The following is a 14,098-nucleotide window of genomic DNA, read 5'->3' as shown; positions in this document are numbered from 1 at the left end:
CATGTAGTAGTGTGTTTTACATGTCCTGATAGTGAAATAGGGCCAATTTCGTGTTTCACTATTGAAAGGCTTGTAGTGTAGTTCCTATATTCCCAATAGGCTCTGCGCATTGGAATAATATACACTATAGATTTGACATAGGACTAAGGTCAGTATGTCTCTATCGAGTATACTAAACTAAATTGTGTTTTGACAGCTAGCTCAGAGGTCACTAGAAACTTTCTCGAATAAACAAGAAGGTATTAGTTTCTGACAACTGCATAAACATGACAACTTTGTTTCCCCAGGAATCGAAACGTATCTTCAGAGTCGTGGAAACAATAGATAACCATTTCACTCAGTCAATCGTGCATGCTTCTTTTCCACAGAGTTTGCACAGAAATAGAGAGACGGGCGTTTCAATAAAAAGGGGTTCATTGAACAGTCCTCTTTCTCATGCAAGAGAGGTGAACTGCTAGACAGAATGAGAAGTATAATGCGTACAGGACCACCTGATATTACCGGATCAATCTGGATTCGTCCCTGGCAGATCCACCTCCCATAACCTGAGGACCCTCTTCAGGTTGCTGCATAATGTGGGTCCTGAGCTATCATTTGCAGCGTTTTTTTGGGACGCAACGAAAGCTTTTGATTCGCTAGAGTGGTGGTTCCTTTTTGGAATACTAAAACGCATGGGTTTCCCACCTTTGTTTTTATCATGGATACGTCTGTTGTATCATCAGCCTGGTGCGAAGATACTGATCACGGAGTTCGATCTACAACACGTGTGACTTCAAGGGCTGAATTATTTCTGGACCGATCACCGGGACCAATGCCTGTTGATGCAGCCCCTTTAGAGCATACAGAAAGGTCCACGACCCCCTGCATTTCCAAGGTACTGTTTACGGGTCTTCACAACACCGTACCTGGCCTACGACTGCGCGATTGGCCTGAACTGTTGGATTTAGTTGTTCACTATGCCGTGATAGCCCAGTACGGAGCTATCAACGTCAGGGAACTGTATTTTAAGTCTATTTTTGCCAAATTTGTATTTTGATTACGGTATGTTGGATTTTTATTGTTTTAATTTTGTTTTACACAAATATTGGCTATTTTTCTAAAACTGATCTGGCGTCTGCTCGTGCAAAACTACCAAGATGGTGAGCATGGGTTATTTTATAAGTGTAATCCCCCTTATCCTGACTATAAGGAATGGTCCCTTCTTGGACAGGGTACAAACCTGCCAACCAGAGAGCCCCATTTCTAGCATGTATGTATTGTAATATCATATCCTTATAGTTATAATGGTAGCTTAGAATGTATTTCATCAAAGCACGGTTGCACTTTTTCTGTTCGCCATTCATCATCATATATTGTGTGTCACTCATGTGATTAATCTTGATAGCTGATATCGTATAAATGTCAAAAGTTAGTTGGCTATAATAGGTTCTGTATCTTAGACACAGTTGCACTTTTTAATGTTGCTGCTATCTTTGTGGAGAAGTGTGGCTCAATGGTTAGAGCGGCAGACCCTGATGCAGAGGTCCAGCCCAGGACCGTTCAATTCCCCGCCTCGGCCCCACTCTGCAACTCTGGGCAATAGCTTGCTTAATCTCCACAACGGCCCCCACAACGCTAAGGATGCCTGGCCTTCCCCCTGGGGGTGCCCAGGAGTGGACGCCTCACAGGGAAAGCCAGGATGGGTTCCACAGCGGTATTCCTACAAGCGCCTTGAGACCCTTGCGGGTGAGTAGTGCACTATACAAGTATCAATTTACATTTTTAGGTAGAAATCCGAGGCTGGCACAAAGGGACTTTATTGTTTATATGTGTAAATACTAATGTTTAGTAGGTTTGGCCATTTTTTAACAGTGTCTGGTCTTAAATTATGCTGAAGAAAGTGGATGATTGTTTATTTGTACATTACGCATTCCAGTGTTTTTTTAGGTATTCAATTTTCAATCTGACTCTGATCAATAAAAAATATTTTTTTTTTTAAAAGGATAGAGTTACTGAGTGTAAACATGTGAGTTCTGAGTCAGCCCTGCACTCGTGATTGGATGGCTTTTTGTCTATCTCACTACCCTGCTCCTGATTCAATAGCTTTCACATTCAATCTTCTATTTGTCCCGCCTATCTTTTTTTCCCAGCCCTCTTCCTTGTTCCCTCGCCCCCTTCCTAAAGCTGTCTGCATAGGAGAAATGAAAAAGGAAAATGAATCAATTAAAGACTGTAGGCCTATGGGCTTTTGCCAGTGTTGGTCTACTGACTAGCTTGAGTAAACAGAGAAAACAAATTTACTTGCAAATGCCTGCTGTCGGTGGGGCAGAGAGAGACAGAGGGAGAGGAAGATGGGCGAGAGGGAAATGGATAGGGTAGGGGTGGGGTGTCTTGTGACCAAGATGGAGATAGATATTAAGTGACAGAAAGATCTATGAAGAGAGAGTCAGAGTGAAGGAGGTGGGACAGAAAGAGAGGGGATGAGGAGAGAGAGAGAGTGCTGGAGGGAAAACAGACAGAGGGAGAAATAGAGGAGGAGGAAAAGTGAAAAATATGCACTAAAGTACTTGCCGACTAAACACAGGTTTAATAAAGATTATTTAACCACTAAATAGATGTATTTTACAGACTCATACAATTAGGATTTCTTTTTCATAGATCAACCGGTTCATTGTTGTGAAGTAACTTTTGGTGTGATGGGCTGCCAAGTGTACAAGCTCCAGAAACATATACATGGAACGAGACAGGCTTTATGATGCTAACATAAATTCAACAATAATTTCCAGCTCAGGGGAATTTGCTTGCAAATGATGATCCCTTTGGAAGGAAACCGGGGTCAGAGGCTGAAAGAGTTCAGTTGACCACAGAGATCCCCTGTTACTAAGTCAACATAGAAAGCCAGACTGAGGGGTGGCCATGGACGCCTGGGAAAGTGGAATTATTTGTATTACTAAAATTATGGCTGGAAATATGTGCAGACAGATGTCAAACATAAATCTGTTACCCATTACATGCATCGATTTCAAATGCAGATCGTTTCCTCAATGTAATTATCCGGGCTATTCCCAGTGCGATCCCATCCCTAGCTATCAACACCAGTTCCAGCGCTTTTCTTACTCTATCATCTAATTTCGCTCTTCTTCGTATGACGTTAGGACGTATGGTTTCAACGCTCAACGAGTAATTTAATAGTTTACGTAAATACGATTATAAATTTAAAGAGATGACAGACAGAAAAACGTCAGCCCTCTCTAGTCTGTTTACAGTTCAAATGCTGGTGCAGCACCTGGACAGCTAATGTTCTCTTCGACTTTATCCTGTCTTTACCTAAACTCTTAGGCCCACATGCATCAATATCGGCTTTTGCAATTTCTAAATTGCGAAAAATAGCGATTCGCAAGTTAGAAATCGCAAAAGCCTATGCATGATTATTTTTTCATTTTTTTTGCAATTCAGTAAAAATTGCTATTTTTACCGAATCGCATAAAAAATGCGAATTTCAAATTGCGAATTCGCAATTCCCATTCATTCCTATGGGCCAAAATGCCCATAGGAATGAATGGGAATTGCGAATTCGCAATTTGAAATCGCAATTCATCAATCCATTTCAAGGGTGGAGAGGGGGGTCTAAATGACCCCCCCTGCACCCATGAAATGTACTTTTCAGTAGAAGTTACATACACACATGTCCTAAGGACATGTGTGTCTGTAACTTAACAGTTAAAAAAATGCATTTTTGTGCATTTTTAAACAATTTCGCAAATTACCACGAGGTTGAACTTCGTGGTAATTTGCACTTCCAATTTGAAAAATCGCAAATTTTTTGGAAATGATGCATAGCATTTAAGAAATCGCAAAATTGCGATTTCTTATATGCTATCGCAATTTTAGAAATCGCAAAAAAGTTGCGATTTCTAAAACAGCATGATGCATCCCAAACAGCACTTCTGGAATCGCAAACGGCCGATTTTAAGGAATCGCACCATTTGCGACTCCAAAAATGCTTGATGCATGTGGGCCTTAGGGCCTCATTTATGAAAAGTGTTGCATCACTGCAGGAAAACAGTGATGCAACCACTTTCATAGCACCATCTTTGCGACACCACGGATGCACCGTATTTATTGTACTGCGTTCAATGTCGCAAGGATTTACAGATATGTCAGTATTTCTGACATATTTGTAGGAGCAAAATTGGCACATTGCTGGAGTGTGTTCGAAAACAGACGAAACTCCAGCAATGTGTTTTTTCACATGGGGCAAGCCCCATGTCAAAAGCCCTGCGCCACTCCTTACTGCGCCTTCAAGCAGGCGTAAGGATTTGACATAGTGACGCCCGAGAGGTGCCATGAAATCTCAAAGATTTTGCTGCATCACTTCTACGTGGAAATGCTGCGACAGAACACCCACCCTGCATACATTATAATTGATACAGTTATAATGTAGCGCAGGGGTTTACAAAGTTTGTAAAATGGTGCTGTGTGGCGCATTTTTTATGCCGTCGCAGGGTCACAAAAAAGTTACGCAGCGGTGGTGTAAGTGCCTCATAACTAAGGCCCTAAGGACCCAATCAGAGTTAGGTTTAGCGCTGATGGCGCTTAGTACGACAATCATGTTTCGGGCCCCCACTGGGCAAATGTGCCCCTCATCTATCTCTCCAATCAGAAGTTATTGCTAAACATAGCCCCCAATTCACCCCCCCCCCCCCAGGTCAATGCCCCCTCCACAGGTCAGCGGCCAGTACCGCCGCACTGCTCTAAAGCAAACCCTGGGCCCAATTCATAAAGCCAACTAGACCTATAAACTCAATTTGCATGCTCACAAGGTGTTTCTATGACAGTAGTCACATTTGTGATTCACCTAATGCATGTTTACATTTGAAATAGCACTTCCTTACACTTTTCTTGTGCTTGATACATTTTCTTCTTGGGGCTTAGAGTAAAGGCTTTCCAGAGCTGGAATTCCCTAGATAGGTTAGACACAATCACAAATGTACTTGTTTGTGGCTGGTCATAAAAGTATCCGTGTCCTATTCTGTCCTTGAAAATGGTCTGCGATTTACTTCAACCAAGGCATGAGTAAATCTGTAGCCATGGCAGGAATGGTGAGGGAAAATGCCAAAAATGGATTGCAATTCTAGAAGTACTTTCTTGATGGCCAAAATATTTCACTAATGCAACTTATTTTTACATTTGTAATAATACATTATGTAAATGTATTCACAAGCATAAGCGGAAATGAACAAAAGTCACGGGTTTGCAGGCATACTACATGAAACCTTTGTGAATAATGAACAATTGTGAATCCTGCCCTTATTCTTCTTACTTCTCTCTGTGCCTCCAGCGATGTTGCTGTGGCCTTCCTCATCCCCAGCAAAAAACAAAAAAAAACACACAGCACCTGGATAGCTATTTTATGCAGTCATAACTCGGAAAAGTCCCCTTGGCTCTCTAAAGGTATATTTACATCCTGCATATTCATTCTCTGCATCGCCTACGCTTGAAGGCCATGTACAAGTTAACCTCATGCGCTGAATGCTTACCACACTACCCAAATGTTCTCAAACTAGTGTTTTATCTCTATAATGTTCCATATACCATGATTTAGCCAAGGGGAGTGGTGAGACCCCTTAATGATTTTTCAGCTCTGGGTTCTGCAAGGCGACCCACATGGATCCGAGGGCCACAACAATTCAAACCAAGAGTGGCCAAGGAATGAACACTTGGCAAGCAAAAAGTGATCCCACACAGTAGATACATTAATGGGGCTGCTACCGAGCATCAGTGGTCCCAGATAGTAAACAAGAATGAAAACGGAGGTGCCCACCAGTGTCTTCAGCATGTACAGATGGCAGGATGAATCAACTGTTTCCTCAGAGGATGAGGGGACTGCAGAAGGGACAGTAGGCATCCAGAATAAGGCTACTGGCACGCGCTGCCGCATCTATATTGCTAGTGGTTGAAATATAATCATATGCTCCGGTACAGGGTGCAGTGGGATGTAGAAGGAGATCCAACAAGTTTAAGCGTGGGACCTCTTGATGAACTAGATAGCTGATGTTGAAGCCCCTTTGCTGCATAAATGTTTTTTATGTTCTCACTGGGAAACTGCAAACATATGGCTCTGTATGCATGAGATGCTCACTGCAGAGAACAGCAGCAGCAATATGGAGCAAGGAAAGGACTGAACAGACAGAGAAGTGAGGCAGCGGACACCAGTGGATGTGCAATTTGTTCTTATTCTGTAATCAGTGGCGGCTGGAATATACTGAAGGGGGTGCAAATGTAGGTGTTCGCGCGGTGCCAAAGAAAATAAAATATAAATAAAAGAAAACCACTTACCAGATCCTGACGGACGACGGTCTCCTAACTCCGACCTCTTCGGCTGGTACTGCAGTGAAGGTCCCAGCAAACTCCCTCAACCAATCCTGGCCTGCTCACAGGCTGTTAACCAGCATGTGAGCAGTGCCCTGATTGGTGGGAGCGGCCTCTCTCCGCACTCCTGAGGGTGCTGGATGCCTGCATGTGCTCTAAACGTAGCTGTCTTAAGATAGCTGGGTTGAGAGCTTTACAGTGCGCATGTCTGGCTGGCTGTTGCATGACGGCCGGCCAAAAAGACATGCGCACTTTGAACAAGTGCCAAGCAGCCCTGTGACCACCACTCCTCCCTTCCGTCACTCTGCAGGCCCCACCCTGCCCTGAAGCTCGGCTCAGGATGGGACGATGAAAAATAAAATGGTAATGAATTACCATTTTATTTTTCATCCCCGGGTCTTTGGGGGCACGTAAGTGGGGCGACGCTCCTCCGCTCCAATGGAGGAGCCAACCCTGTCTGTAATAAACTAAAGTTGCAAGCGTGGAAGCACGATTTGGCTAAGATTAGCTGTGCCCTCTTATGTGTACCCTCTTGGACGTCAGAGGGTAACTCGACTGGACTCCCTTTATTCAAAACAATGAGAATGTGCCTCAATGCGAATGAAATACCAGGGGTTAAATATCAGTGGAACCCAAAATGTTCCTTTCTCAGAGAACAGCAACGATTCGGAAAATGTTTTTGGAAAAGGGGTGTTTTAAGAGCGTTCCTTCAAAATACTGATTACTTAAGGTATGTGTTAATGTTTTGAGACCGAAATGTGGTTGGAAAACATTCATATTTTACCACCAACTCAAAGGGAGTGGTAAACCGCTCGCAAATGGGAGGGGGTTACCAACGAACCCCTTCCCTTTGTGAATGGTGAAAAAACATGGACCACTGCCTAGTCATAAAAAAAGTTTTTCTTTTTTTAACCCCTCCCCTGCTGATGACGGAACCGCTCCGTCATCAGCTACGGTTGGGCTGTGCTGATGACGGAGCGGTTCCGTCATGGCCCGGCCACCGCGCCTGCGCGGCACTGATTTTGTGCAGTTTTAATGAGCGGGGCGGGTCATGACGGAACCGCTCCGTCACCAGCACAGCTCAACCGCGGCTGGTGACGGAGCGGTTCTGTCACCAGCATGCGGCCGCCGAGTGGCCGCCCCGCCCACTTAGCGCTGCGGCGGAATAGCCGCCGCAGCGAAAGGGTTAAATGCGTCCCTTTTTCCTTTTAGGAAAACAGGCTGCATTTTTTTTAAAGTTTGCTTTATTTGAAATCAATCACAGACATGGTGAACTTCTTGCCCCAGCAAGTCACAATGCCTGTAATCATACCAATCATAGTGGGTTGTAATTTGCAGCCTACCTCATTCATATTTATGAGGTAAGTCGTATTGCGACCCACTACGATTCTGTATTTGTAAACCAATCTATTAATACATTAGTTGGTTCACAAAATAATTAATGTATTCGGTTAAAGTAGGTGTGCAAATTGTGACCCCTTTTACCTAATTTATTCTTTGTATATCAAGCCCATAGGGACTAGGGGCCTCATGTGCAAAGTATTTTAACAGTCCCAGATCCTCACATTCGGTAAATCTGAGTGTTTGCATTTGCTAAAACGCTTTTTGGAATGTTCTAATGCCAATTACTGATTTAGAAACGACTTTCTGAATCGTTAAATTAGTGTAGGAAACAATAAGGAATGGTTATTTGTAGGGGGAATGTTTAGGGAGTCCCTTCTAAATACTGAGGACTATATTTATGACCAAGTCTCGCAGTGCAGCTCAGAAAGTCACCTTACAGTGCTGCACTGCTTCACAGGGAAAGGGCAGGAATGTGCTGTATGTAAGGAAATATGCTGCATTCCTACCTTTTTTCTCTGCACTGGCGCCGTTTTGGCTACCTAGCGCCAACACATGCACCCTTGCACTATGGCACTGTGCTGTAACAAGGATTGTTTTTGTGAGGAAAAACAATCCTCTGAGGCTTTTTCCTCTTTCTATGTGTACTGGAGAAAGAAGCAGACATAAAAAACAGGAAAAAACTAGGAAAAATAAACATATTTCTTCTCGTTATGCCTCTCCTGGGGTGCAGTAGGTTTTCGGGCCCATTCCTAGGTCTACCACTTCTGGTAAATTTGGGAATGCGTCAAAATCCATGGAGGTAGCGTGGGAATAAACACACAATGCCAATGGATACTCGTCCCTGGCGCAGAGTAATTCAATGCGGCAATTTGTGCTGCGTTGCATTACTCAGGGCTAAGCAAGATGGCCTCGCGTAGCTTCATAAATCTCATTTTTAATTTGTTCTTGCACCACATTGAGTGGTGCAAGAGCAATGCAAAGGGGCTCGTAAATATGCCCTTAATGATATCATACTTAATGGTATGTATTCTTGTTTTGCAACCGATGTTCGGTTGCAAAACATTCATATTTTACCACAGACTCAAAGAAGGTAGTAAGTCATTTACAAACAGGAATGAGTTCCAAAGAGACCCCATTCCCTTTGCGAATGTTGACAAAAACATATTTTAGTAGTAGGCAGTGCCCAGTCCTAAAAAAGGTTTATATAATTTGTATTTTTTTAAATGCATCCCATTTTCATTTAAAAAAGATTACTTTATATAAAAGCAATCACATGCATGGAGTTCTATAGATTCCAGTAGGCCAGTATCCATGTCATTGTGGCATACATATGAGGTAGGTTGAATTGTGACACACCACGGTTCTGTATTTTGAGAACAGCCATATTAGCACATAGGCCAGGTCGCAAAATGCAAATGCATTCAGTAAAAGTTGGTGAGCAAATTTCCACCCCTTTTACCAAATGCATTCTTTGTACACGTGGCACCCTTAGCCTCTACTATGTCAGGTTACAAATAACATTTTAACCCCTTGGCAGCTGGGGTGAGTCCCACACGGTGCGGGGGCGGTCCGCGGCTGAGCTGTGTTCATGACGAGCTCAGCTCGTCATGACTCATAGTGAACCTGTGCTCATGACGAGCTGAGCTCGTCACAGACATGCCCACTCATTAATTCTCCAGCACAGGCGGGGAATTAGCCATGCGTTGGCGGGCTGCGGCCGTTATGACAAGCTCAGCTCGTTATGAGCACAGCTCCACTGTGACTCATGATGAGCTGAGCTCGTCATGAGCATGGGAGGGGTTAAAGGAGGCAATGGAAAGAGATAATGTCTTGTTACTTACTGGTAATCTTCATTACCCAGATTAAGGTCCTCCTAGTTCCAGTGCTTACCATGTGAGGCAATCCTACCTCACAACAGCCCCTCCCACCCACCACTATGCCTGTTATCAACAAGTCCAGACACAAACACAGTGGGAGGGAGGGAGGGAACAGGACTGGGACGAGGAAGACCTTAATTGGGATAATGAAGATTACCGGTAAGTAACAAGACTCCTCATATGTCCTCCTCGTCCTAGTCCTTACCTCGTGAGGAACTCACAAGCATAAAACCATGAAGAACAATGCAGGACACCAGAGATCCATGCAAAAGTACAAGTATATTCAAACAAATGATTACGGCACAGCAGCGTTCAAAGCGCCAACAGCAAAATTGTCCACAGAGGCATGCAAAACATCAAGACGATAATGCCAGACAAACGTGTGATGGGATTGCCAAGTGGACACCCTACAAATGCCCTGGATAGAGACCCTTGCCGCCTCAGCCCAGGAAAGAGACACAGAAAGCATCGAATGACCCTGCACCTGAGACGAAGGAGGCAGACCCACCGACTTATAGGATTGGCAGACCGCCAGACGCACCCAAAGAGTGATGGTGGAAGGAAAAACCTTCTTCCCCTTAGCCACACCCCACAGGAGACAAACAGAGCAGGAGAAAGACAAAACCTCAGGGTATGTTGGAGGTAAACCTGAAGGGCTCTGCGAACATCCAAGGATGAAGGAATACAGGAATACCCATTCCCAGGTAAATCAGGAAGGACCACCTCCTGTTGCAAATGGAACTCGGAGGAAATTTTAGGGAGAAATCCAGGTCAAGCCACAAAACAACCCTTTCCTGCAAGAACTGTAAATAAGGGAAGGAGATAAGCAAAGCACCCAACTCACCCAACCGCCGTGCGGAGGTAATGGCCAACAAAAAAGCCACCTTTGCACAACAAATCAGCGTCCAACAAAGCCTCAAAAGGGGACAACTACAGACCCCCCAAAACAGTTGGCAAGTCCCATGAAGGCACAATCACAGGAGACCAGACTAAAACTACGCAGAAGCTGACTCACCAAAGGAGCAACAACCTCCAAAGAGTCCCCCGGATCCCTACATGCCAGAACCGCAGCCCATTGAGCAGACAAGATGGAAAGGGAAAGGTCCTTCAAAAACCCATCACATAGAAAATCAAGAATAAAAGCCGGATCCCCAACCACAGGATCCACCCCACGAGAAGAACAACAGACCATGGCCGCGGGAGCCGGATGCTTCTAGGAGACTCCAGAACCAGAACGACCCGAGGCTAGAACGCCAAGGAGAGATCCCCACCCCAGCCAAGCACACGCGCAGGGAGCGCGCCCCGACAACTGAGCAGGAACGCGTCCTACCGGAACACCGGTGCGGCCACGAGCAAAGGAAGAATCACAATACTAAAACACAGTTTGCAAGAAAGGTAAAACTCCCTGCACCATAGTCCCCCAGTCAGCAGAAATAATGTTGAAACGGGAAAACACAGTATAGTAGCACACCAGTGCTCCGACTGACGTGTCGGACTGCAAAAAAAAGGCATAGCAGTGGGTGGGAGGGGCTTATATTATAAAAAAAAATACTAGCGTTCCTATTGGCTGTCGTGAGGCAGGATTGCCTGACATGGTAAGGACTGGGACAAGGAGGACATATGAGGGGGCAATGTAACCTGGAACTGTTCATCGATAGTGGGTTGGAAGGAACACTCCACAACAGGGGACTTTGGGGCTCAGCATTCTATGCATTCAAAGAAGCAGCCAACATTGTTAAAATACCTCTTTTAAAGCAAGCAAAGGAAGTGAACTTGAGTTTAGGGGTAGCGTGTTTCAAATTTGAAAAGGTTCTTTTGCTATTCCATGTTTTGGCATATTCGATTTGATGATCTGTTAATTGGCACAATACCACAGCAATCACAGTATTTAAAGTCGCTTTTATTTTTTCAGGTGCATGAATTACGAGTGGCATTTTTTTGTGGACATTTAAAGGTGATGTTATATTTTAATTGTACATGATTTACGAGTGGCCTTTTTTGTGGACATTTAAGGGTGGTGTTATTTTTTCCTTGTACGTGTTTTACGAGTGGACCTTACCAGGTCAATTTATCATAGTGTTAGATAAGCATTGTCAATGGTTTGGCTATGTATTTGTCGCCCCTCCAGTGTTTCTATCACTGGCAAACGTTTTTCAAAGGCGACTACATGATATGCTGCTGGGAGAAATATAGCTCACGGACGCTATGCTGAATTACGAGTGTTGGAATATCCATGCTTTCCCTTTAGAACTGTCTGGCAAAACTGTGGCTTGCATTTGGAAAATTGGGATGTAATTGTACCAGTTGTCAATTTATCATGAATTGGGGGATTACATCCAAACACACTGCTATGGGGGAGGGCGTGGGCATGGCAGAATCTTTGCAGCATGGGAAAAGTCTGCGTGTCATGTTTGAAAAATGCAATTTTGTGTTTGAAGTCCAAGGCAGATTTGTCATGTATAGTGCTTAATTTTATAGGAAATGCTCACTTTCTCACATCTCACCTGTTTCAAAGTGGCCCGGCCTCCATTATGCTGGCCACCCCTAGAGTGGGGCAGACCGCAAGCAGGCTAGGACGTACAGAACCCTCACATCATCCCGCCTGAGAGAAACTATGGTGTATGCTACATGTGTTTAAACGAGGGTGATTGTTGTATCGGGTTCATGCACGAAAATTCCAGAACTGCATGGTGTGGAGCAGGATTATTTCTAAAGAATTTATAAGTGATATGCCACATATTTCCTTTTTTCAGGCTCAAAGAATATTGAATTTTCCACAGACCGTTGCTCACTAGGAGGCCCCCAGAGTCTAAGTGAAGGAGATAGGTGCTGAGCTCATCAACCAACCAGAGTGAAACAGGAAGAGAGTGGTCTTGGAACTGGTAAAACAGAAACACACCGTAGACATTTAAAACAGGCATCAAATGATAAAGAGGTGCCCAGTCTGACTTAGGCCTTGATTATGAGTTGGACAGTAGTGGGGGAAACAGTAAACCTGCAGGTGGATGTGCCGTTACCGTGTGGTAAACCTACCCCAGAACCATACAGTTATGAGTTAAACCCCCTGGAAGGGGGAAATAGCACGAAGGCCCAATTTGTCCATTCATACAACCATACTGAATTCCCAGTGCCTGGGGTGTAGCGCATATATTAACTACCTGCTCTGCACAGGTGACAAGTGTATGTGTGGACATCTGGGTGGGGTTGGGAGTGAGGAATGGGAGTAAGGAATTAGGGGATGGACAGACAAGGCAAAATCTGGCAAAAAAAAGGGGAATGACACTTAGTTGCAGTCAAAGTCTCACTCAATTTTTTCAGACAGGTTTACAGGCCGGAAATCGGATATGATTTGCCCATGCCTTGGGAAAACAGATCTGGAAAAATCTACCTACTTATAATCAGTTTGAGTGGAATTCCATGAGTCAATTCCGCTCCGTCCGACTTGTAATTAGGGTCTTTTGGACTGAATTAAAGTTGCGCCAACAGTCTGATGGAGGAGGAGCCATTGGTGTAAGACAATGTACCACCTGCCATATTAGATGCACAGTCTGATATTCCTTTATTTCTGTTCAGGACCACCAGGGAGAACCGGGTGGTCTCGAACAGAAAAAAATAGCAATGAGCCTGACACCCTGAACGAAAACTCCCAGAGTTTCAGGGGTCATTAGTCATTTATTTTTCCAAAACTAACTCCTGCTTTGGGAGTTTGTTTCTGAAAAACAAAATAAAATTGGTGAGTGACCTCCTGAAACATAGCTGGCGTTCACCAAGCTTTCTGTGCCGTCACAGGAGACGCTATGGCAGTGACTCTTGTGAACATATAGAGATCGGCTCTGGGCCAGGAGTATTCTCCATATATGGCCATCCTCTGCTCATCAGTGTGGCGGATGTCATATCCTCCGACAGACAACCAGAATAAATACTGCCATACTTCAAATTGGGCCCTTATCGTGTTGCAGCGCCAACAATTCGCGCTATATAAAACGCGCTAAATAAAATAAATAAACAAAGGAGTAAAAATGATGAAACTAAGCTTTGGTATAGGCAATGAGGTGTACTCAAAGCTTTAAGATTAGGGAAGGAGTTGCTCGAATTCATATAGCTTGACAGAGGTATCATAGAACAATTGTAATTAGCAGCGACCTGTGATCTACCAGGGCCTAAGACAATGATCTCAGTCCCACGAGATTTGGGCAAAAAGCCAGGTCAGGTGTTCTCAGCTCTCCTCTACAAGACTTCACGAATGCAGGGAAAACTAGAAATAGTTCGACTGGGCGTTGAGATTTAGGCAGAGGTCACCAGTGACAAGGAAGCTTTCTTCTAAGTTCAGCTCAGAAAGAGTCCATGAACTTGTCAAGACACAGAATGTAGACATATGTAGCAAGCTCAGAATTTATGATGACATGAGCTCCCAGGGGGACTCCAGAAGCGTTGCCTGTTGGCAGAATGCCTGGATATCTTTGTTTCACAATACATAGAAATGTAGCTCCTTTCTTTTTCAGGAAAGAGGGGGAAATAAAACCTAA

The sequence above is a fragment of the Lissotriton vulgaris genome, chromosome 3_1 (assembly GCF_964263255.1).
Source record: "Lissotriton vulgaris chromosome 3_1, aLisVul1.2, whole genome shotgun sequence".
NCBI lineage: Eukaryota > Metazoa > Chordata > Amphibia > Caudata > Salamandridae > Lissotriton > Lissotriton vulgaris.
The sequence above is the reverse complement of the archived record's forward strand: the minus strand, read 5'-3'. Positions refer to the sequence as shown.